The sequence below is a fragment of the Schistocerca gregaria genome, chromosome 3 (genome assembly GCF_023897955.1).
Source record: "Schistocerca gregaria isolate iqSchGreg1 chromosome 3, iqSchGreg1.2, whole genome shotgun sequence".
NCBI classification, from domain to species: Eukaryota; Metazoa; Arthropoda; class Insecta; order Orthoptera; family Acrididae; genus Schistocerca; species Schistocerca gregaria.
In genome coordinates, this window is record NC_064922.1 from 851,422,958 (window position 1) to 851,444,711 (window position 21,754).

Sequence of the window (21,754 nt, forward strand, 5' to 3'; positions counted from 1 at the left end):
TCGTTTTGTATTATCGCGTTACAGAGGAGAGAGTGTGGCAGATTTGATACACGAGTTGGGATGGAAGTCATTACAGCATAGACGTTTTTCGTCGCGGCGAGAGCTTTTTACGAAATTTCAGTCACCAACTTTCTCTTCCGAATGCGAAAATATTTTGTTGAGCCCAACCTACATAGGTAGGAATGATCATCAAAATAAAATAAGAGAAATCAGAGCTCGAACAGAAAGGTTTAGGTGTTCGTTTTTCCCGCTCGCTGTTCGGGAGTGGAATAGTAGAGAGATAGTATGATTGTGGTTCGATGAACCCTCTGCCAAGCACTTAAATGTGAATTGCAGAGTAGTCATGTAGATGTAGATGTAGATGTAGATAATGACTGGATCATAATGCAACACATGTACTGGGGAAAATCGTCCTCCTAAAAGACTGCAGTAGTCAAACATGCATTATCGATAGGCGTCCACAAACTGCCGAAAATCGAGGCCCTCTTCCTCATGCTTCCCCTCCCTCCCTCCCACTATCCACCTATGGACGGGGGGGGGGGGGGGGACAGGCTTTTTTAAATCGCCAGCTGCTCCACCGAGCATCTCGTAGTTCTTCTGCGGTCAACAACCAACCCCAAGTGGTCACTGGCCACACTTGGCCTTGAGGCGGCGGCCTTAGCCAACACAAAACGGAAATTTAACAGCACAACCACACGCTCCTCTGCAGACCATTCCACATGGCTTTTTCAAAAGTCGGCTGCTTGCGAAACAGGAAGCCTTCCGCCTAAAGCGACCGCAACTTCGGACCACAGTGTCTTCAGTACAAAGCACTCCGGCGAGCACATTGCTGGGTGGTCAGTGTTATCGATACCGACAAAAGCTACACATACAATAGAGCGTGACGCCGGCATCCCCCAGAACAAAACCGTGGCAAATGAGGGCTATCAAGACCATGGGTTGTTTTTCTAAAGGGACAGCGACGACCTCTTCGGGAACTCGTCCACCATGCTGTTCCGAGCGCTGGACCGTAACATTTGTATTTAACATCAATGTAAAGCAACTGTCAGAAAATGAAAACACAATGGCGACGACATTAAATGTCCTCGGGTTGTTTTTCTAAAGGGACAGCGACGACCTCTTCGGGAACTCGTCCACCATGCTGTTCCGAGCGCTGGACCGTAACATTTGTATTTAACATCAATGTAAAGCAACTGTCAGAAAATGAAAACACAATGGCGACGACATTAAATGTCCTCTTTCCAAGAAAATAGGCACAGTCCATTTTATTTTAGTTTTATGAGCAAAATCAGTATAGTTATTACATTCAACTGCGGGATACAATTCGCATCTCATTATTTTGCGACATCCAGCGAAGTTCACCGCCACCGATCACAGGTGTATTATAAAACAGGTGTATTATAAACATTTCAGACACGTGAAATAACATCAGAGAATACAATCTTTCACGCCATTAGCTCACATGTCGGAAAAAACACTACAATTTTAATTAATTTTGTGTTTATACTGGTTGTTGGCGAGGAGGAAATTTAGTTATTAGTATTTTATTAATGATCTCATTAATAAGCAGCCATATCACAGTCATCACAGTCGCTCTCGAAAGTTATAATTAAGCTTTACATGTTTAATCAGAATCGGACGATGACTCTCCTTGTCCGCAGTCTCGATGTTTGGAAGCGATCTGCAATCCTGTGTGCCGGCCGTTGTGGCCGTGCGGTTCTAGGCGCTACAGTCTGGAGCCGAGCGACCGCTACGGTCGCAGGTTGGAATCCTGCCTCGGGCATGGATGTGTGTGATGTCCTTAGGTTAGTTAGGTTTAATTAGTTCTAAGTTCTAGGGGACTGATGATCTCAGAAGTTAAGTCGAATAGTGCTCAGAGCCATTTGAGCCATTTGCAATCCTGTGTAAATAAAATTCCCTGGTTTTCTTGCTTTGCGTAGTCAGTCGGGAAATCTCAGATCAAGCGGAAAGTTTGCTTTGATAGAGTTTAATTATCCGATGAAATAATGGAGCTCTTGGATCTAATAATTGCAGGTTCGTTTCCAATTTATCGGAAACGACACCTCCGTGCAAATTTCCAATTAGAGAATACATATACAATTAAATTTTTTACAGACCTTTGATGTAAATGCTCAGTATATATTCTCTTGATTAGCATACAATGTATTTCCAATCTCTTTCTTCCAGTAATCTCGATAGCAAAATTACAATTATTCAATGCGGCTATACGGCACGTAGAAAATCCTACTAGAAGTCATCTCAACACACCTCAGAGAGAATATTACAAAGAGTAATTATGCTCTCATGGAATAGTAATAGTACTGTACTACTTTTCGCGTCCATTCTGCAAGTATATAGATGGTCAAGTAGGAAACGTAATTCACTCATATAATTCTGCAGGGATAATTAATAGAATATAAAGAGATATTACAACACAATCATTTTACGTTCAACAACAACAAGCTATAATTCAAGAGGACGTAGGTTCCGTTTTACCATTATGATACAAATCGTGGGAGTCTGCTTTATAATGAAACCTCCTATAACAGCTTACCACACGTGTCTTCCGTTGCATCGAAACCATTTACCACCTGCATGCTTACATTTGACATTTTTTATGCATAACGCACCTCTTCCAACATGTCTGCAAAGTTTCTGTCGTACAGCATCAGATTCTTGCGTTCTAGTTTTGTAAGCAATTTGATCGTCACAACCTGTTTTACGCAACCTCGTCACATGTCAGAAAAAAAACAGTATCATTTCTAGATTTCACAACGAGCTATAATTGAAGTGGTGTCTGCTTTATAATTAGAGGCTATGAAGTACGATATAACACATACTTTTTTAAACATACAATCATGACGATAATAAACGGAAAAAAACAGTCATGAGTCCACGAGAATAGAGACAGCTGCTTCCTACTAGTTCAATGAGCAAAATCAGTGTAGTTTTAAGAGAACTATCTGCTTCAAAACTTTAACCAGTTGTAGCACTCCTTGTAATAGTACCTCCTATAAGACTTTAACATGTTTCCCTCTCCCAATATATTAAAACAATTACCATCTGCGTGTTGTCATTGAGCATATTACATACACCATATTGCTTCATTGGAGCTGGAGGCCAGTGCTCAAAGTACTTTGCGCAGATCTGCACAGTATTTTGTCATCTGTACTGGAGGAAGACCATATCCAGCAAACTATTAATCATACGAGAGGGTTTCTGTATTGTTCCCTCATAAGCAGGGTAAAAAAAAAAGAAGAAAAAAATTTTCATTCTCCTTACAGCCATCGCCGTTTTCCACATCAAGTCCTTACCTTCCCTTACGACAGGACATAGTAATGTTCTTTGCACATGCTGGAACACCCATATCCTTCTATCACTCATTCCCTACTACTACTAAGTATAATATTTCAGCATAACTGAAAGCCGGCGATATGAAACAATACGTGGATGGACATGTCTGATAAGTTTTTTCCTTGCGCATGGTACCACTGTGTCTCAGAAAGAGAGGTGTAATCGTCTTACAAGCCACCAGATGTTGAAAGCACGATTGCAACAGGCATGTTACTGTCGTATGCGGTCTTGGTTCTACAGGTGCTCACAAATATCACTAATGATATCCATGTTAAAAACTATACAAGCCACGTAAATCAAGGTATGGCATTACCTTGGCACTGAATATAGACAGTGAACGACGGAGTGTGTATTAACAGACCGACAGTGCTGTTACACGACCCCACGAGAGTAAGCTCGTAATAAAATCACCGAATTTAGACAGTGATTCGGCTAAGGAAGGCGTTATGAAGTCAGTATTTGCAACTCCGTCACGCCGCTGCTCTCCAGCCGCCGTTTATCCAGCATTTGTAACGCATTCTGTCTCGATAGCATGTCAGAGGTAATGCGATACATCCAATGGGTTATAGGCGATGGTTCACTGAGAATGTTTACATACAATAGATGGTGTGTTGATTGAGGTCGTAAGAAACGTGCACTGGCTTTCCGGTAGAAATGCTGCCTGCAATTTGGAATCAAATCTTTCCAGTCAACCACATTCATGCGTTGGATCCTATGGAAAAGACTTTTAATGATTACAGCCACTAGTGAATCATATTCGTGGCACTCTCATATCTCGAAACGAGTCACCTTTTTCGAACTTCCTGTTACAGTAAAATTACAGCATGGTTTTACATAGTCTCTATGCATCTTGTAACTGCTCCTCAGACTCAGCCCCACCATCACTGCACCATTATGCATGTGATCGTCCCAGTTTAAGTCAGAACTGAGCTTAAGTCGGAGAGAGCTATATCTACCACATTCTGCAACCCATATACACTCCTGGAAATGGAAACAAAACACATTGACACCGGTGTGTCAGACCCACCATACTTGCTCCGGACACTGCAAGAGGGCTGTACAAGCAATGATGGCACCGCGGACACACCAGGAACCGCGGTGTTGGCCGACGAATGGCGCTAGCTGCGCAGCATTTGTGCACCGCCGCCGTCAGTGTCAGCCAGTTTGCCGTGGCATACGGAGCTCCATCGCAGTCTTTAACACTGGTAGCATGCCGCGACAGCGTGGAAGTGAACCGTATGTGCAGTTGACGGACTTTGAGCGGGGGCGTATAGTGGGCATGCGGGAGGCCGGGTGAACGTACCGCCGAATTGCTCAACACGTGGGGCGTGAGGTCTCCACAGTACATCGATGTTGTCGCCAGTGGTCGGCGGAAGGTGCACGTGCCCGTCGACCTGGGACCGTACCGCAGTGACGCACGGATGCACGCCAAGACCGTAGGATCCTACGCAGTGCCATAGGGGACCGCACCGCCACTTCGCAGCAAATTAGGGACACTGTTGCTCCTGGGGTATCGGCGAGGACCATTCGCAACCGTCTCCATGAAGCTGGGCTACGGTCCCGCACACCGTTAGACCGTCTTCCGCTCACGCCCCAACATCATGCAGCCCGCCTCCAGTGGTGTCGCGACAGGCGTGAATGGAGGGACGAATGGAGACGTGTCGTCTTCAGCGATGAGAGTCGCTTCTGCCTTGGTGCCAATGATGGTCGTATGCGTGTTTGGCGCCGTGCAGGTGAGCGCCACAATCAGGACTGCATACGACCCAGGCACACAGGGCCAACACCCGCCATCATGGTGTGGGGAGCGATCTCCTACACTGGCCGTACACCTCTGGTGATCGTCGAGGGGACACTGAATAGTGCACGGTACATCCAAACCGTCATCTAACCCATTGTTCTACCATTCCTAGACCGGCAAGGGAACTTGCTGTTCCAACAGGACAATGCACGTCCGCATGTATCCCGTGCCACCCAACGTGCTCTAGAAGGTGTAAGTCAACTACCCTGGCCAGCAAGATCTCCGGATCTGTCCCCCATTGAGCATGTTTGGGACTGGATGAAGCGTCGTCTCAGGCGATCTGCACGTCCGGCACGAACGCTGGTCCAACTAAGGCGCCAGGTGGAAATGGCATGGCAAGCCGTTCCACAGGACTACATCCAGCATCTCTACGATCGTCTCCATGGGAGAATAGCAGCCTGCATTGCTGCGAAAGATGGATATACACTGTACTAGTGCCGACATTGTGCATGCTCTGTTGCCTGTGTCTATGTGCCTGTGGTTCTGTCAGTGTGATCATGTGATGTATCTGACCCCAGGAATGTGTCAATAAAGTTTCCCCTTCCTGGGACAATGAATTCACGGTGTTCGTATTTCAATTTCCAGGAGTGTAGAAACAGAGTGAGCTTAGTTAATACCATAGGACTATGACTTGACCACTTGGTGGAAACGGAAACATGTTGTCGTAGCTTCAATGTGTAAGGTCAGCGCCAAAAGAAGCCTGCTCCTGCGACACAAGGTAGTATAAAAGACAGTACAAACATTTGCGGTGGTGTTTATAATTAGGAAAATTAGGAAGACGCAACATTGTACTGGAGTCCGAAGCTGATCTGGGTCCCTCACGGTCCATTCACTTCGATCACCCAAACATTCTGTCATTGTGATTCTGTACCATCCAACAGAGAAAAATTACAAACTATAAAAGCTCTGCTAACTTCGTTGAAAATATTTTTACTGCATCTCTTCCTTGTGATATATCGAAAACAGATACTGTTTGCGTGCTAGCGATCCCATTAAATATACAGGTATGAATGTCGAATTCGCTCCAGACCCAAGCGTCCTACATCATTATCTTCACCAAATTCGTCTCTTGATGGAGAATGGCCTGCCACTTCTCAAATCAGCCACACTGAAAGTTTCGTTGGCTGATTTCAAGCCGTCATAAAGGCTAAGGATGGACACATCCGAATATTAATGTCGACCAATATTTGTCCGATATTTTTGATTAGGTATTGGAAGTGATTTTGACAAAGACCACTTTGTTACGGTCCGAAGCCTGGCAAGCAGCATCTCGGAAACATTCGAACTGGCCGGTTGATCACACTCTGATGTCGTGGGCATCCATGCAAAGTGGTTGAACGGCAGTAAACGTTTCTTGTTAAACCATGTTTATGGCTGTGTGCAGTTACGCTGTCATCAAGGCGAATGGGTGGTAGAAACATGCACTGTGCCATGGACACAAGCCAGTGAGTGCTATTATGCTATGGGGGACATTCACCTCGGCTCCCATGGGATCTGCGGCAGTAATCGAAAACACCATGACAGCTGTAGACTATGTGAACATTATTGCAGACCATATGTATCCCTTCATGCTTGATTTTTTCCCACTACGTCGCTGGCAGCTTTCAGCAGGATAACTGTCAGTGTCTCAAGACCAGACTCATGCTCCAGTGGTTTGAGGTAAGTGACAGTGAACCCGACGGAACGCATAAGGGACGCTCTCAGTAGTCATTTCGGCGCGGGCAAACCACTAGCTCTTAATTTACGGGACGTGCATGTCTGCATGTACACATGTGATGCCACATACTACCTCAAATCTACCAAGGACCTGCCGAACCTATGCTGCGCAGAACTGCTGCAGTAGTGCTTAGTAAATGCGGACCAGCAAGTTATTAAGCAGTTGGTCATAAATCTTGGGTTAATAAGTGTGTGTGTGTGTGTGTGTGTGTGTGTGTGTGCGCGCGCGCGCGCGCGTGTGTGTGTGTGTGTGTGTGTGTGTGTGTGTGTGTGTGTGACTATAGGTTTTTCTATGCTGCCAGCTAGGGTAAGTCCAGGAGAGTTGTCCCACATTTTTTTCTTTGGCATAAAATTTGTGTGTTTTTCAACATTTTTTGACTTCTGGAAAGCCCGCACCTCGTGGTCGTGCGGTAGCGTTCTCGCTTCCCACGCCCGGGTTTCCGGGTTCGATTCCCGGCGGGGTCCGGGATTTTCTCTGCCTCGTGATGGCTGGGTGTTGTGTGTTGTCCTTAGGTTAGTTAGGTTTAAGTAGTTCTAAGTTCTAGGGGACTGATGACCATAAATGTTAAGTCCCATAGTGCTCAGAGCCATTTTTGACTTCTGGAAACATGTTCGTATAGTGTGCCATATAAACTAAAGTACAATATATTACTGAGGCACTGACACTTGATACACAAGAGATATGATAAAAGGAAAATATACATGGGTGGTACATCTCGCACATACATGAATGGGTGGGATGGACCAGTGTATTGGGAGAGATGGACCATACAAAAAGAGTCAACCATAATTTCATATTTTTAGTTTAAATATGTTCTCATGAACATAGAATTATGCTATTAAATGTTTTAATGGAAAACAATTTTATCAGTTTATTATAAATCTTCACTGAACATTGGCTTTCGTAATGATTGATGATGTTCAAGCAATTACACTTATTGTCTTAAATTTCGCTTTTAAGAAAGATCAATATAAGGAACAGGTAATGCTCCTTCCAAAAGTTTTGTCCGTGGAATCTGAAGTGTCAGTGAAGGAATTTTGTAGCGGGACTTTGAATTTCGCTGCGCTACACTCGCTCCCTCAAATATAAATTATACCGTCGCAGTTGTATGAGCGCTCGACGGCAGAGAAAATACTAAAATCGTAACTCTTTTTTTTGTTTTTCTATCCGTCTATTATCTCTCGAGAGCGGAAGCTTAATGCAGACGTGGTCTGATTAAGACGAGAAAACTTATTAATGTGTAGACATATTATGGAAGTTGTTATGAAATTCGTTGGATGGAAGTAGCAACGTAAAATAAATTGCATTCAGTATCAAGATGGTTTTAATTCGTATAAATTAGTGATTCCTGGACGATTGCAAGATTTCGGAGCAGACTTTTCACGGAGAAATGAAATAGGAGATTTTTGAAGACCTGGACGCCGCACGAAAGAAGACATGTTAACATGGTAAAGGATGAACTCTTATCTACGCCATTTCCCCCTGTCAGTTACATTTTGTTATTCTCTGTTCTTTTTCAAATAATTTTTGTAGTGGAAACTGGTTTGACTTGTGCTCAGAAACGCCAAAAGGACCACTCCAACAATAGCTTTTCCGAATCACGAAGTCCGATAACTTTTCCGTAATACGAAGTCCGATTTGCATTTCATTCTTTCCCTTTTTCACGGTCATTAACGATTTTTAAAATCCACTTTTTATTCACCATTTCCTCCCACATTTTCAACCTTTTCTTTCCTTTTCTTCTCTTTTTCTTTTTTATTAACCACTACAATTTGACTTGTGCAGATAACTCTGCCCATTCGAACTGGTTGGGATCAGTATGGCTTTTGACGATCTTTGAAGTGGTTGGTGGGCCTGTGTATCAGATTCTGCTCTTCCATTTGTTGCCACAGGCATATCTTCCGACAAATAAGCATTGTCTGAGACTTTGGCCATCTTCAGTGGGATAATTGCATAAGGCTTGAAGCTAAACTTAACTGTGCTCCATCTGTCTCACTTTGAAACAAGTGTTCAATTTCTCCCAAATACACAGACGGGAAAAAAATCAAAACACCGAAAAATAATCAATAGAGAGTAATGAAATTTCGAGAACACATTCGTCTAAGTAGCATATTTAAGCCATTACCATTGCAGAACCACAGGTTAATGTCTGCGCGAGATAAGCCATTGCAAATACGAAATGCTGGTGCATTAATAATCGGTGTAATCACCAGAATGTTGAATGCAAGCATGCAAACATGAATACACTGTGTTATACAGTGACGGATATCACTTTGTGGGACGGAATTCCACGCCTGTTACACTTGGTCATTGGTGAGTCAGTACAGGGACGGTGAATGCTCTCTGTGGATGACGCTGGACTTGTCGTCCGATGGTATCCCATATTTCCTCGATAGAAGAAAGATCTGGTGATCTAGGAGGCCATGTCGACACCCTGTAGAGCATGTAGGGCTACAACAGCGGTATATGGGCGAGCTTTATCCTGTTGGAAAACACCCCGTCGAATGCTGTTCATGAATGGCAGTTCAAAAGGTCGAATCACCAGACTGACGTACGAATTTGCAGTCAGGGTGCATGGGATAACCACGACAGTGCTCCTGCTATCATACGAAATCGCACCTCAGACCATAACTCCAGGTGTAGTCTCAGCGTGTCTAGCATACAGACAGGTTGTTTTGCAGGCGCTCAGCTTCTTATAACCAACACTCGGCCATCGCCGGCATCGAAGCAGAACCAGCTTTCATCAGAAAACACGACAGATCTCCATCCTGCCATCCAATGAACTTTTGCGCGACACCACTGAACTCGCAGATGGCGGTGATTTGGGGTGAGTGGAATACACGCTACAATGCCTCTGGCTCGGAGCTGCCCGTGAAGTAACCGCTTTATAACAGTTCGTTGTGTCACGGTGGTGCCAAACGCTGCTCAAATTGCCGCTGCAGATGCAGTACGGTGCGTCAGATCCATACGCCGAACACGATGGCCTCCCCACTCTGTAGTGACACGTGAACGTCCAGGACCCGCTCGTCTTGCGACCATACATTCTCGTGAGCACTGCTGCTAGCAATCATGTACATTATCTACATTCTTGCCAAGTGGGTCTACAGTATCGCGGACAGCATCTCGTAGCGCCATTACGAGACCTCGTGTAAACTCGTTGACAGGTTGATAAATGCGTCTTTGTCGCCCTAAAAACTGTGTTGCATTCTTGACTAACATAAACTCACCGCGTTCAAACTCAAAGGTTACGCGACTGGCGTGAAATCTGAATGACACCATCTTTCTTTCTTTCTTTCTCTTAAGCCATAGTCCCGCACCGATCGCAGGGTCGGCGTGGTTAGAAAGCATTTGGCAAGGTTAGTTTTAGGGGTGGCCGGATGCCCTTCCTGCCGCCACCCCGTACCCCCAGGGATGGAATCAGTGTACCCCAGCTGTCTGCAACTAGTGTAAATCGTGAAAGAGTGCGAACGTGTTTGAAATGTCTGAGACGCGTGTAACTGAGGCGGAACGTAGGGACCAGTCCGGTATTCACCTAGCGGGATGTGGAAAACCGCCTAAAAACGACATCCAGGCTGGCCGGCACACCTGCCCTCGTCGTTAATCTGCCGGGCGGATTCGATCCGGGGCCGGCGCGCATACCCGAGTAGAGGAAGCAGCGCGTTAGCGCTCCCGGCTACCCTGGCGGGTGAACGACACCATTTTTCAGATGCAGAAACACGCCTACCAACTTTCATTTACGTCGCACGACTCCTTCTCGGTGCTGCTATTTTGTTTTCTTTGTGTCAGTGAACCACCGGTCCTTGTCTTTCGATAGTCTGGGCCAGACACACTACCCCGACTTTTGTCTGTAGGCGGCGAGTGTGCAAACGAAGCCTGAACACTAAAATTATGTAACTACAAGATAGAACTTTTTCGGGTTATCAGAACAGAGCCGGCCGGTATGGCCGTGCGGTTCTAGGCGCTTCAGTCTGGAACAGCGTGACCGCTACGACCGCAGGTTCGATTCCTGCCTCGGGCATGGATGTGTATGATGTCCTTAGTTTAGTTACGTTTAAGTAGTTCTAATTTCTAGGGGACTGATGACCTCAGATGTTAAGTCCCATAGTGCTCAGAGACATTTGAACTATTTTGAACCAGAACAGAGAATGTGATTTTTCTCCAGAATTAACACGGAAATGACAGAAACACTTCCACACCATCTTCGTTCACAAAAGAGTTTCTTCGCAAGTAGAGAGCCTATATACAAAGAGAGAGAGAGAGAGAGAGAGAGAGAGAGAGAGAGAGAGAAGGCAATGTTCCTTAGGCCACAGATAACACGCGCAGGCGGCCGCCATTTTTTGCCACGATTCGAGCGGGATATACTGCCACCTGTATACTATTACAAGACGGATTTGACGCTCACATTTACAGCAGAAATTCTAGCTTGTTATTTAGTATATGACTGTTATGGGTTTACTGTGGAGTGACGGGATGCAGTGTATTGGCCATTTATCACAACGTCCTGCGAAAAAATGGGAAACAACAAGGAAACAAAAAGAGTTCCATATATATTAGTTTAGACGCTCTGAAGTGATTTCAGAGTTTCCTACTTGGATATTTATTGTTGAAGTTAGTAGCCTCTAATTTTTAGGAATGTCTTTCCTTCGGACCTTAATATACTATGAAGCGCCAGAGAAACTGGTATAGGCATGCGTATTCAAGTACAGACAGGTAGAATACGGCGGTGCGGTCAGCAACGCCTATATAAGACAAGTGTCTGGTACAGCTGTTAGATCGGTCACTGCTGCTACAATGGCAAGTTATCAAGCTTTTAAGTGAGTTTGAACGTGGTGTTACAGTCGTCGCACGAGCGATGGGACACAGTATCTCCGAGGTAGCGACGAAGTGGGGATTTTCCCGTACGACCATTTCACATGTGAACCGTGAATATCAGGAATCCGGCAAAACACCAAATCTCCGACATCGCTGCGGTCGGAAAAAGATTCTGCGAAAAGGGGACCAATGACGAATGAAGAGAATCGTTCAGCGTCACAGAAGTGCAATCTTTCCGAAAACTGCTGCAGATTTCAGTGCTGGGTTCTAACATTCTGCGTGGTGACTATTTGTTCTAAGTCGTGTCTCCCTACCACTTTCGCGCAACGACGCTCTGAGCGTGTTTTTTTAGGGAATTGACTAGTTTGAACCTGGGACATGTTGCTGGTAAGGAGACGCCAGACCACACATGACATGTGGAGTTCAGAAGAGTTCAGTGAGACTAGCTATGATATAATCAAATACTTAATTATTTCAGCGTCAATTCCACTGCACTCCCTATAAAAGAATCTTAATACTAACTAAATTTAGTAGAAGGGGTTCAAGGCTTTCCTATTTTTAGTTATCTGGCAAAATAACGTCGAAAAAGCAGTTAACTTTACCATTGGAAATTTTATTCTACTCACAAAACATTCTTTACAAATTGCACTATTGATAAAAGGAAATATATTAATAATGGATGATAAAAACCAACTGCGTTCAACAAAAATGTGAACGAATATTCCCTGAATGGGTTTCCAAGTTCTACAATGGATCGAAGGATGACCTATGCCATATCACATCTATAATCTAGATTTAAGTTAAGTTTCATAAAAGGGAAAACTATCCAAATGATCTACAGTGACCCTCAATTATCTTTAATTACTTATCTAACTTGTCGTAAATTACAGTGGCTGATGTGGCTTCTCAATAACTACATAACAGAAAAATCATCGCGTTTCAGATTTTTACATCAAGTAGGAAATGTGAACACCGTGAGATTTAATTGACGATAGACACTAGTATTACGTAAAACGGGGATGTAACAGATGACACTTCTGCACTTCTGAGTGAAGCCTTATGCACTCAAAAGTGTGGCATAGCTTGCGTTCATTACGTTGTCGGTGTTTAGGCAGCGTCAGGGGGCGGCGGGAGGCACAGCTCCATACAGCTCGCCGTCTGGGCAGCAACTCCCTCCTAACTTCTCCTTACTACAATTTACCGAAGTTGGTTTAAAAAAAAAGCTATATAGCTGTGTTTTCAACTGGCCAATCAGGGCCTCAATGTTAACCTTAAGCTCCACCTACAAAAATTCTGTCTATCCAATGAGAAACGTTATACTTTTCTTGGTGGGGCAATGTTTTTAACGTTCGCAACGTAACAGAGACGCGAAAAAGTCTCACGCTAAAACTTGCAGCTGGTGTGGCCCTTTTAGTGTTATTGTAAAGTCTATACTGTCTTCTGGAGGGCTCCATCTTTTAACATGGGCTTGGGGATGGTTCTGGCGGTCGGCTGCCGACGTGGGTGTCCGTCCCTTATCGTAGGGCCTCCTAGCCTACACGATTCTGCTCTCGGCTTCTGTTCTCGTTTCTCCCCTCGGAACTGCGTCTATTTCACCGTGGGGAGGTATGACATGCATTTAGGCGTTCTTGTGTTGGTCTGTGGTATTGCATTTGCTCACTCGTTGATCGTATTACTTTGGTTAATTTAATGTCAGGATTTATTCGGAGCTATGTGACATACTGCCGGATTTGCTTATCATGTCAGGGTTTTCATGGAAGGTGTTGGATTTGCCTGACACCTTACAGGGTCATCAAAAAGTGCCAGAGTGCGAACCATTCAACCAACCATAATCGATATGGGTTTTCGGAGCCGAACGACCATTCGTGTTCCCTTGATGACTGCATGACATAAAGCTTTACGCGTCACCTGTGCCCGTCAACACCAACATTGGACTGTTGATGTCTGGAATCATGCTGCCTGATCGGACGAGTCTCGTCTCGTTTCAAACTGTATCGAGCGCATGGACATGTACGGGTATGGAGACAACATCATGAATGCATGGAACCTGCATGTCAGCAGTGGACTGTTCAAGCACTAGCTTGAGGCTCTCTAATGCCGTGGGGCGTGTGAAGTTGGAGTGATATGGGACCCCTGATACGTCTAGATACGACTCTGACAGAGGACACATACGTAATCATCCTGTCTGATCACCTGCATCCATTCATGTCCATTGTGCATTCCGACAGACTTGAGCAATTCCAGCAGGACAATGAGACAGCCCTTACTTTCAGAATTGCTACAGAGTGGCTCCAGGAACACTCTTCTGAGTTTAAACACTTCTACTGACCAACAAACTCCCCTGACATGAACGTTATTGAACATATCTGAGAAGCCTTGCAACTTGCTGTTCGGAAGAGGTCTCCACCCCTTCGTACTCTTACGGATTTATGGACAGCCCTGCAGGATTCGTAGTGTCGGTTCCCTCCAGCACTACACCAGACACTAGTCGAGTCCATGCCACGTCGTGTTGCGGCACTTCTCCGTGTTCGCGGGGGTTCTGCACGAGTAGATATAGAAACTACGTCTTATACCGGAAAAACATAGAAGACGTACTTCCGCAATGGTGTTTATAAGCGCTGAAGAATGAAAGCATGGTAAAACAATATCGCAGTAGCTGATTTTCCAAAACTAATCTTACGTATTGCCAAATGTATTGAGGTTGACGGACATCATTTTGAGCATTTATTGCATTAATGTGGTATTTACAGGTAATCACGCTGTAACAGCATGCTTTCTCAGAAATGATAAGTTCACAAAGGTACACGTATCACACTGGAACAACCGAAATAAAATGTTCAAACGTACCTACGCTCTGTAATTTAAAAAACCTACCTGTTACCAACTGTTTGTCTAAAAGTGTGAGCCACGTGCTTGTGACTATTACAGCGCCATCTATCACAAAGCAAAAAAAGTAGTCCAAATAAAACATTCATATTTCTTTACGTACTACACAAATATGTAATAAAAAATGGGGGTTTCTCTTTAAAAAAACCGCAGTTGATATCCGTTTAAGCTATGGCAGCGCTATCTATCGGGCCAACCATAGCGCCATCTGGATTCCCCCTTCAAGCTAGACGAGTTTAGTTCTTTGTAGTTTTTTCGTTTGATGCTTATTTCGTGAGATATTTGGCCGGTGACTATCAATGGAACACCCTGTATAATCTTGAATACTACACGCTACACGCAACAATACGACAGGCAGGCTAAATGTTTTGTAGCTAATAGCCTGTGTTTTTCCTTCACAAGACAAGAAATCTGTAGACGTGCTTTTCGAAGGTCTTCAGAACAGTAATATAGCTGCAATAAGCACTGCGAAGTTAAGATTCTAGAGAGACCTGTGGCAAAAAAGGCGTAGCAGCTGATCAGTCAGTCACGTACATGCCTCCCCCCCCCCCCCCTCCCTCGCACTCTCTCTCTCGCTCTCTCTCTCTCTCTTTCTCCCTCTGTATACAGGGTGAACATAAAAAAACCGACAAACTGCAGGGGCTGATTCCTGACTGGAAATGGAGAAAAACGCTCTATGAACACGTGCCCGGAAATGGATGGTGTGCCTCCAACGAGAACAAATTGTCCCAGAACACAGTACAGAGCTGCATCCCATCCAAGTCACAACAGATGTTCAAAGTGGCCTCCATGGGATTGCAGGTGATAGGGATAGTAGCCGCTATGATGCAGGATACACATAATCGTACTTTGTCATACACCATGTTGGTGGGCTACTTGCCTGATGCATGTGCTGGGGTTCGTCTGAATAACCCGTAGAACCCCGTCCTCTAAATCTGGTGTTTGCGTAGTCCGCCGCCTTCCAGCAGGTTCATCTGTATGAAAGGACCCAGGAGCACATAATCGCCCAAAAACTGCTCGAAATGTGAGATGTGGTTGGCATCCTTGAGGATACTTGTTTGGTATAGCCGTGCTGCCTCTCGCCCGTTTCCATCTGGTCGACAGTACACGAAGACGGTCTCGGCTTGTTCGCGACATGAACAGTGAACCATTCTGCTGCTTACAGTATGCTGCGTCAATCACATAGCCTGCAACACACAAGGAACACACGGCATGTGGTGAGAGAAACTCTCATTCGTCAGCGCCATCTACCGTGCCAATTATGCATTCCCGGACACATGTTCATAGGACCCATTTTCCTCAGTTTTCAGTCATGAATCCCTCCCTGCACTTTGCCGATTTTATTAACGTTCGCCCTGTAGAATGCCGCAGTTTTCCTAAATTTTTAAAAACCCTAATCCTACTTCAGAAAGCACTGCGAACCACATTCTAATAAGAAAGCTGAGGGTATTAAATCAATTCTGATTTCCTTCTGGACGGCTGCAGGTCATCAATGGTGTCTGTTCTTTCGGACATGTCCGAAAGAACAGACACCATATCCAAATAAGTGCATAGGTCTGGCAATACCGGTCAAGACCTTCTCCTTCTGTGCAGATGCACACATATCCCCCGAACTCTTACGGGACTTGGTAAGAATGTCTTCGAGTATCGAGTGTGTTGGGGTGGGCCACTTGGAATGTAGTGTGTGGACATACAAGGTGAGAACGTGGGTCTCGCGAGAGGCGTGCACGAGATAGTCCCTGCAGTCGCACTATCCTCTGTGCCCTCAGTGGCTCAGATGGATAGAGCGTCTGCCATGTAAGCAGGAGATCCCGGGTTCGAGTCCGAAAGAACAGACACCATTGATGACCTGCAGCTGTCAAGAAGGAAATTAGAATTGATTTAAATGGTTCAAATGGCTCTGAGCAATATGCGACTTAACTTCTGAGGTCATCAGTCGCCTAGAACTTAGAACTAATTAAACCTAACTAACCTAAAGACATCACACACATCCATGCCCGAGGCAGGATTCGAACCTGCGACCGTAGCGGTCGCTGGGCTCCAGACTGTAGCGCCTAGAATTGATTTAATACCTTCAGCTTTCTTATTAGAATGTGGTTAGCAGTGCTTTCTGAAGTTGGGTTATGGTCCGAAAGAACAGACACCATATCCATATATCCTAATAAATACAGTCATGACACTCTCTGGTTGCGCAAGTCGTCACCGTTTGACAGCTGGAGCGACACAAGCGCTCCAAGCGGTGAGGAAGCAGACACTCATGCGTGTCGTATGGATGAAGTTTGTTTCTGATTATTTTATACTTAATTAACGAAATAGCTGTTACATTTTTGCTTTCCACACGTTAGTACATTACCAAGAGATACGAAGCATTGTGAAATACATGTAAAAACAGCCGAACAACACCGGTTCATTGACATAAGCTGCAAGTCATTCTTGAAGAAATACTTTAGAATACGCCTGTATTTCCAGCTTACTTCGCGGAAAGCAAGAGAATATAAACCAGTTTCATGCATGAGACGCATATATTTGTTGTTGTCTGTTATTATCACAGGCTCTTTCCATGGCACTTAAAAATTTGTTATGGAATCTAGTAATTCGCCGTTTCTTATACTTCACTCGATTTTCTAATACACGAGAATTTTCGACAGTGAAATAACTTTTACTTCAAAAGCGAATATGTTGAAGATTCTTGCCGTTTGAAGCCAAGAATTAGCAACACTTGTGGAATAAGTTTCTCCTCTGTTGGGAAAGAGTTTCATTGCTTTTGACGATTTATTATCAGGCCTGTGAGGTTTTCCCTTGGCTCATTCGATACGTTAAATAATGTAAGTATTACATTCCATATAGGTTTCCTACGCTCCACGTCACTGATTTGGCCGAAAGTGTATTGAAAAAAACTCTACTTTGTTGGATGGATATGCGATGTCTTTCTATAAAATGTCAAGTATTCTGGTGTTTTATCAGTATTTTTTGTTATTAACAGAAAATGACATTACTGCCGACCGCGGTGGCCGAGCGGTTCTAGACGCTTCAGTCCGGAACCGCACGACTGCTACGGTCGCAGGTTCGAATCCTGCGTTCGGCATGGATGTGTGTGATGTCCTTAGGTTGGTTAGGTTTAAGTAGTTCTAAGTTCTAGGGGACTGATGACCTCAGATGTTAAGTCCCATAGTGCTCAGAGCCATTTGAACCATTTGAGATTATTCAGTAAATGTGTGTACGTCACATGATAACCGTAACTAAGCTATCTTGTAATTCACTGTTTCGTATCTCTCAGGGTGCTTACGAAACTAATCAATCACGAATAGTGTGTAATTTTTCAGTTATTGTCGATTTTTATGGCATTGTCTAAACTCCCTATAGTAAAAACTGTGTTACAAATCAATACAAACGTTAGTATTCGCAGTCATCCAATGCCGTATTCAGGAATGTTGCTTGCTGGTCATTTGGGGCGCTGCTGTCGCTGGCGGTAACAAAGAGTGTCGTGACTGTTAGACTGTGCTGCGAATTTACGATTCGAAAGAGACGTTCACCAGTGGCCCATCTCTCTCTCTCTCTCTCTCTCTCTCTCTCTATATATATATATATATATATATATATATATATATATATATATATATATATATATATTATTGACCATTAAAATTGCTGCACCAAGAAAAAATGAAGATGATAAACGAGTATTAATTTCACAAATATATTATACTAGAACTGACATGTGATTACATTTTCACGCAATTTGGGTGTAGAGATCCTGAGAAATCAGTACCCAGAACAACCACTTCTACCCGTAATAACGGCCTTGATACGCCTGGGCATTGAGACAAACAGAGCTTGCATGGCGTGTACAGGTACAGCTGCCCATGCAGCTTCAACATGATATCACAGATCATCAAGAGCAGTGACTGGCGTATTCTGACGAGCCAGTTGCTCGGCCCGCATTAACCAGACGTTTTCAGTTGGTAAGATATATGGATAATGTGCTGGCCAAGGCAGCAGTCGAACATTTTCTGTATCCAGGAAGGCCGGTACAGGACCTGCAACATGCGGTCGTGCATTATCCTGCTGAAATGTAGGGTTTCGCAGGAAACGAATGAATTGAAGAGCCACGGGTCGTAACATGTCTGAAATGTAACGTCCACTGTTCAAAGTGCCGGCAATGCGAACAAGAGGTGGCCGAGACGTGTAACCAATGGCACCCCATACCATCACGCCGGGTGATACGCCAGTATGGCGATGACGAATACACGCTTCCAATTTGCGATCACCGCGATGTCGCCAAACACGGATGCGTCCAACATGATGCTGTAAGCAGATCCTGGATTCATCCGAAAAAATGACTTTTGCCATTCGTGCACCCAGGTTCGTCGTTGAGTACACCATCACTGGCGCTCCTGCCTGTTATGCTGTGTCAAGGGTAACCGCAGCGATGGCCTCCGAGCTGATAGTCCATGCTGCTCCAAACGTCGTCGAACTGTTCGTGCAGATGGTTGTTGTCTTGCAAACGTACCCATCTGTTGATTCAAGGATCGGGACGTGGCTGCAGGATCCGTTACAGCCATGTGGATAAGATGCCTGTCATCTCGACTGCTAGTGATACGAGGCCGTTGGGATCCAGCACGGTGTTCCGTAATACCCTCTTGAACCCACCGATTCCATATTCATTGGATCTCGACCAACGCGAGCACCAATGTCGCGATACGATGAACCGCAATCGCGATAGGCTACAATCCGACCTTTATCAAAGTCGGAAACGTGATGGTACGCATTTCTCCCCCTTACACGAGGCATCACAACAACGTTTCACCAGGCAACGCCAGTCAACTGCTGTTTGTGTATGAGAAAAACTTTGCTCATGTCAGCACGTTGTAGGTGTCGCCACCGACACCAACCTTGTGTGAATGCTCTGGAAAGCTAATCATTTGCATATCACAGCATCTTCTTACTGTCGGTTAAATTTCGCGTCTGTAGCACGTCATCTTGGTGGTGTAGCAATTTTAATGGCCATTGGTGTAGGTTCTCTGGTCGCAAGTAGCATGAGTACCATTTGTGAAATACGCCACTGGCCCGTGTCACACAGTGGTCCAGCTCTCCCAGAGTTGCCCTATTATTTCAGTACCTCTTATCTGTGAATGTGTGCGGTGGCTGCCTACGGTATGTTTGTGGGGTGTCGATTCATTCAGCTACGACCACGTTTCGTTCAAGGAGGCTGATAAACGAGCCCTATCTTCAGAAGAAGGGGAGTGACGTCGGCACAGCGCTGTGACAAGTAAGAAGTGTCGGATCGTGCTGGCGGACGCAGTGAGCCGATGGGGCCACAGCTCAGGGGTGGCGGTCACGTAGTCGCCATCAGCCATCATCGCCAACGAGACCCAATTGGCGCAATGAGAGAGGGAGATCGCCGCGGCGGCTCGCCCCCACGCCCACACACCTCACCTCACTCTGCGCCGAATCGCCGCCCGGGCCGCACACTCGCTCCGCCTGATAGACGCCTACACGAGAGGGGAAAAAAAAGGACAAACCGGTGAGTACCGCCGGCGCCCGAACACGGCTGGAGCTGGCGCCTCGGTATTAATTGCCGCTGAGCGGCGCCTTCAACAGCTTGCTGTGAGATGACTAGAGTAGCATCTGTCGCGAGATCTTCTTGCTGTCCTCCACATAAGCCGGGTTCACACAAGCAACAAAAGTATCGCCACTGCTAATGGCGAACTGCAGTTGCTTTGTAGTTGCACGTGTGAACTCCTTGTTTTCGGTGGTGTTATTTAAGAAGCGCAATTTTTGTCACGCCACAAAAAGTTGAACTTGGTTGTACTTTGTTGCGCATTTTGTCTTCTCCACAATCGAATAACGTCGTTCGATTGCTACCTCGCGGCTGGATTCAAACCTTTCTAGTGCGTATTCGTTCGCAGATACATCTATATCTACAGTACTACTCTGCAATTCACATTTAAGTGCTTGGCAGGGCGTTCATCGAACCACAATCATGCTATCTCTCTACCATTCCACTCCAAAACAGCGCGCGGGAAAAACGAATATCTAGACCTTTCTGTTCGAGGTCTGACTTCTCTTACTTTATTTTGATGATCATTCCTACCTATGTAAGTTGGGCTCAACAAAATATTCCCGCATTCGGAAGAGAAAGTTGGTGACTCAAATTTCGCAAATAGATCTCGCCGCGACGAAAAACGTCTTTGCTTTAATGACTTCCATCCCAACTCGCGTATCATATCTGCCACACTCTCTCCCCTACTACGTGATAATACAAAACGAGCTGCCCTTTTTTGCACCCTTTCGATGTCCTCCGTCAATCCCACCTGGTAAGGATCCCACACCGCGCAGCAATATTCTAACAGAGGACGAACGAGTGTTGTGTAAGCTGTCTCTTTAGTGGACTTGTTGCATCTTCTAAGTGTTCTGCCAATGAAACGCAACCTTTGACTCGCCTTCCCCACAATATTATCTATCTGGTCTTTCCAACTGAAGTTGTTCGTAATTTTAACACCCAGGTACTTAGTTGAATCGACAGCCTTGAGAATTGTACTATTTATCGAGTAATCGAATTCCAACCGATTTCTTTTGGAACTTGTAACATTATGTGATTGCCTTTTCATTTTAAATCATTCACTAATCGAGCAGTCGCTCCGCAACAGCTACAGTTAGCAAATAATGTTGCGAGAATGTAAAAGGTGAACGACCTGTGACGTAACTTGTTTATTGTCGATGCGCCGTCAGAGATGCAGTGAGTTATTGACTTTGAAAACCGCGGCGCGAAAAACGGACAGAAAAGAACACTTTTACACATTTTCTTTTTTTATGTACGAGATATTCTCGATGAACAGTTACTCATTCTTCTCTTGTCTCTTGTAACTTGTGTCGGACGCGCATGTCTTGCCGCCGTATTATTATCGTTAAAAATAATATTATTTTAGTGTAAAGTAAAAGTGCAATACTGCATAGCAGTATACTTATTGTGCGACGTTTATGTGAAAACGTCAAAGGAATTATTGTCATTACGAGAAGAGAAGTGCCAGTTAAAACGGCATCCCTGTTAAAATTCTTCATTATGGTGTAAGTTCATCTATTAATTGCCATAAATTCAGATTTAAATGGAATTGGTGTATGGACTATTTATTTAATATACGAGGGTCAGTCAAAAAGTAATGCCTCCTATTTTTTTTCTACGTTTA

The 21,754-nt window shown here is 44.8% G+C and overlaps 1 protein-coding gene across 2 annotated transcripts in view; it reads left to right on the top strand.

Moving 5' to 3' along the window:
- The first annotated feature begins 19,869 nt into the window (after positions 1-19,869).
- The window catches only part of LOC126354795 (protein slit-like), a 78,705-nt gene continuing 76,820 nt past the window's right edge, over positions 19,870-21,754 (top strand). The window contains exon 1 of one of the 2 annotated variants that reach the window (XM_050004707.1): positions 19,870-20,091. The gene's annotated coding sequence lies outside the window, so the exon portion shown is untranslated. The remainder of the gene's footprint in view (positions 20,092-21,754) is intronic. The other variant, XM_050004708.1, reaches the window with a different exon arrangement.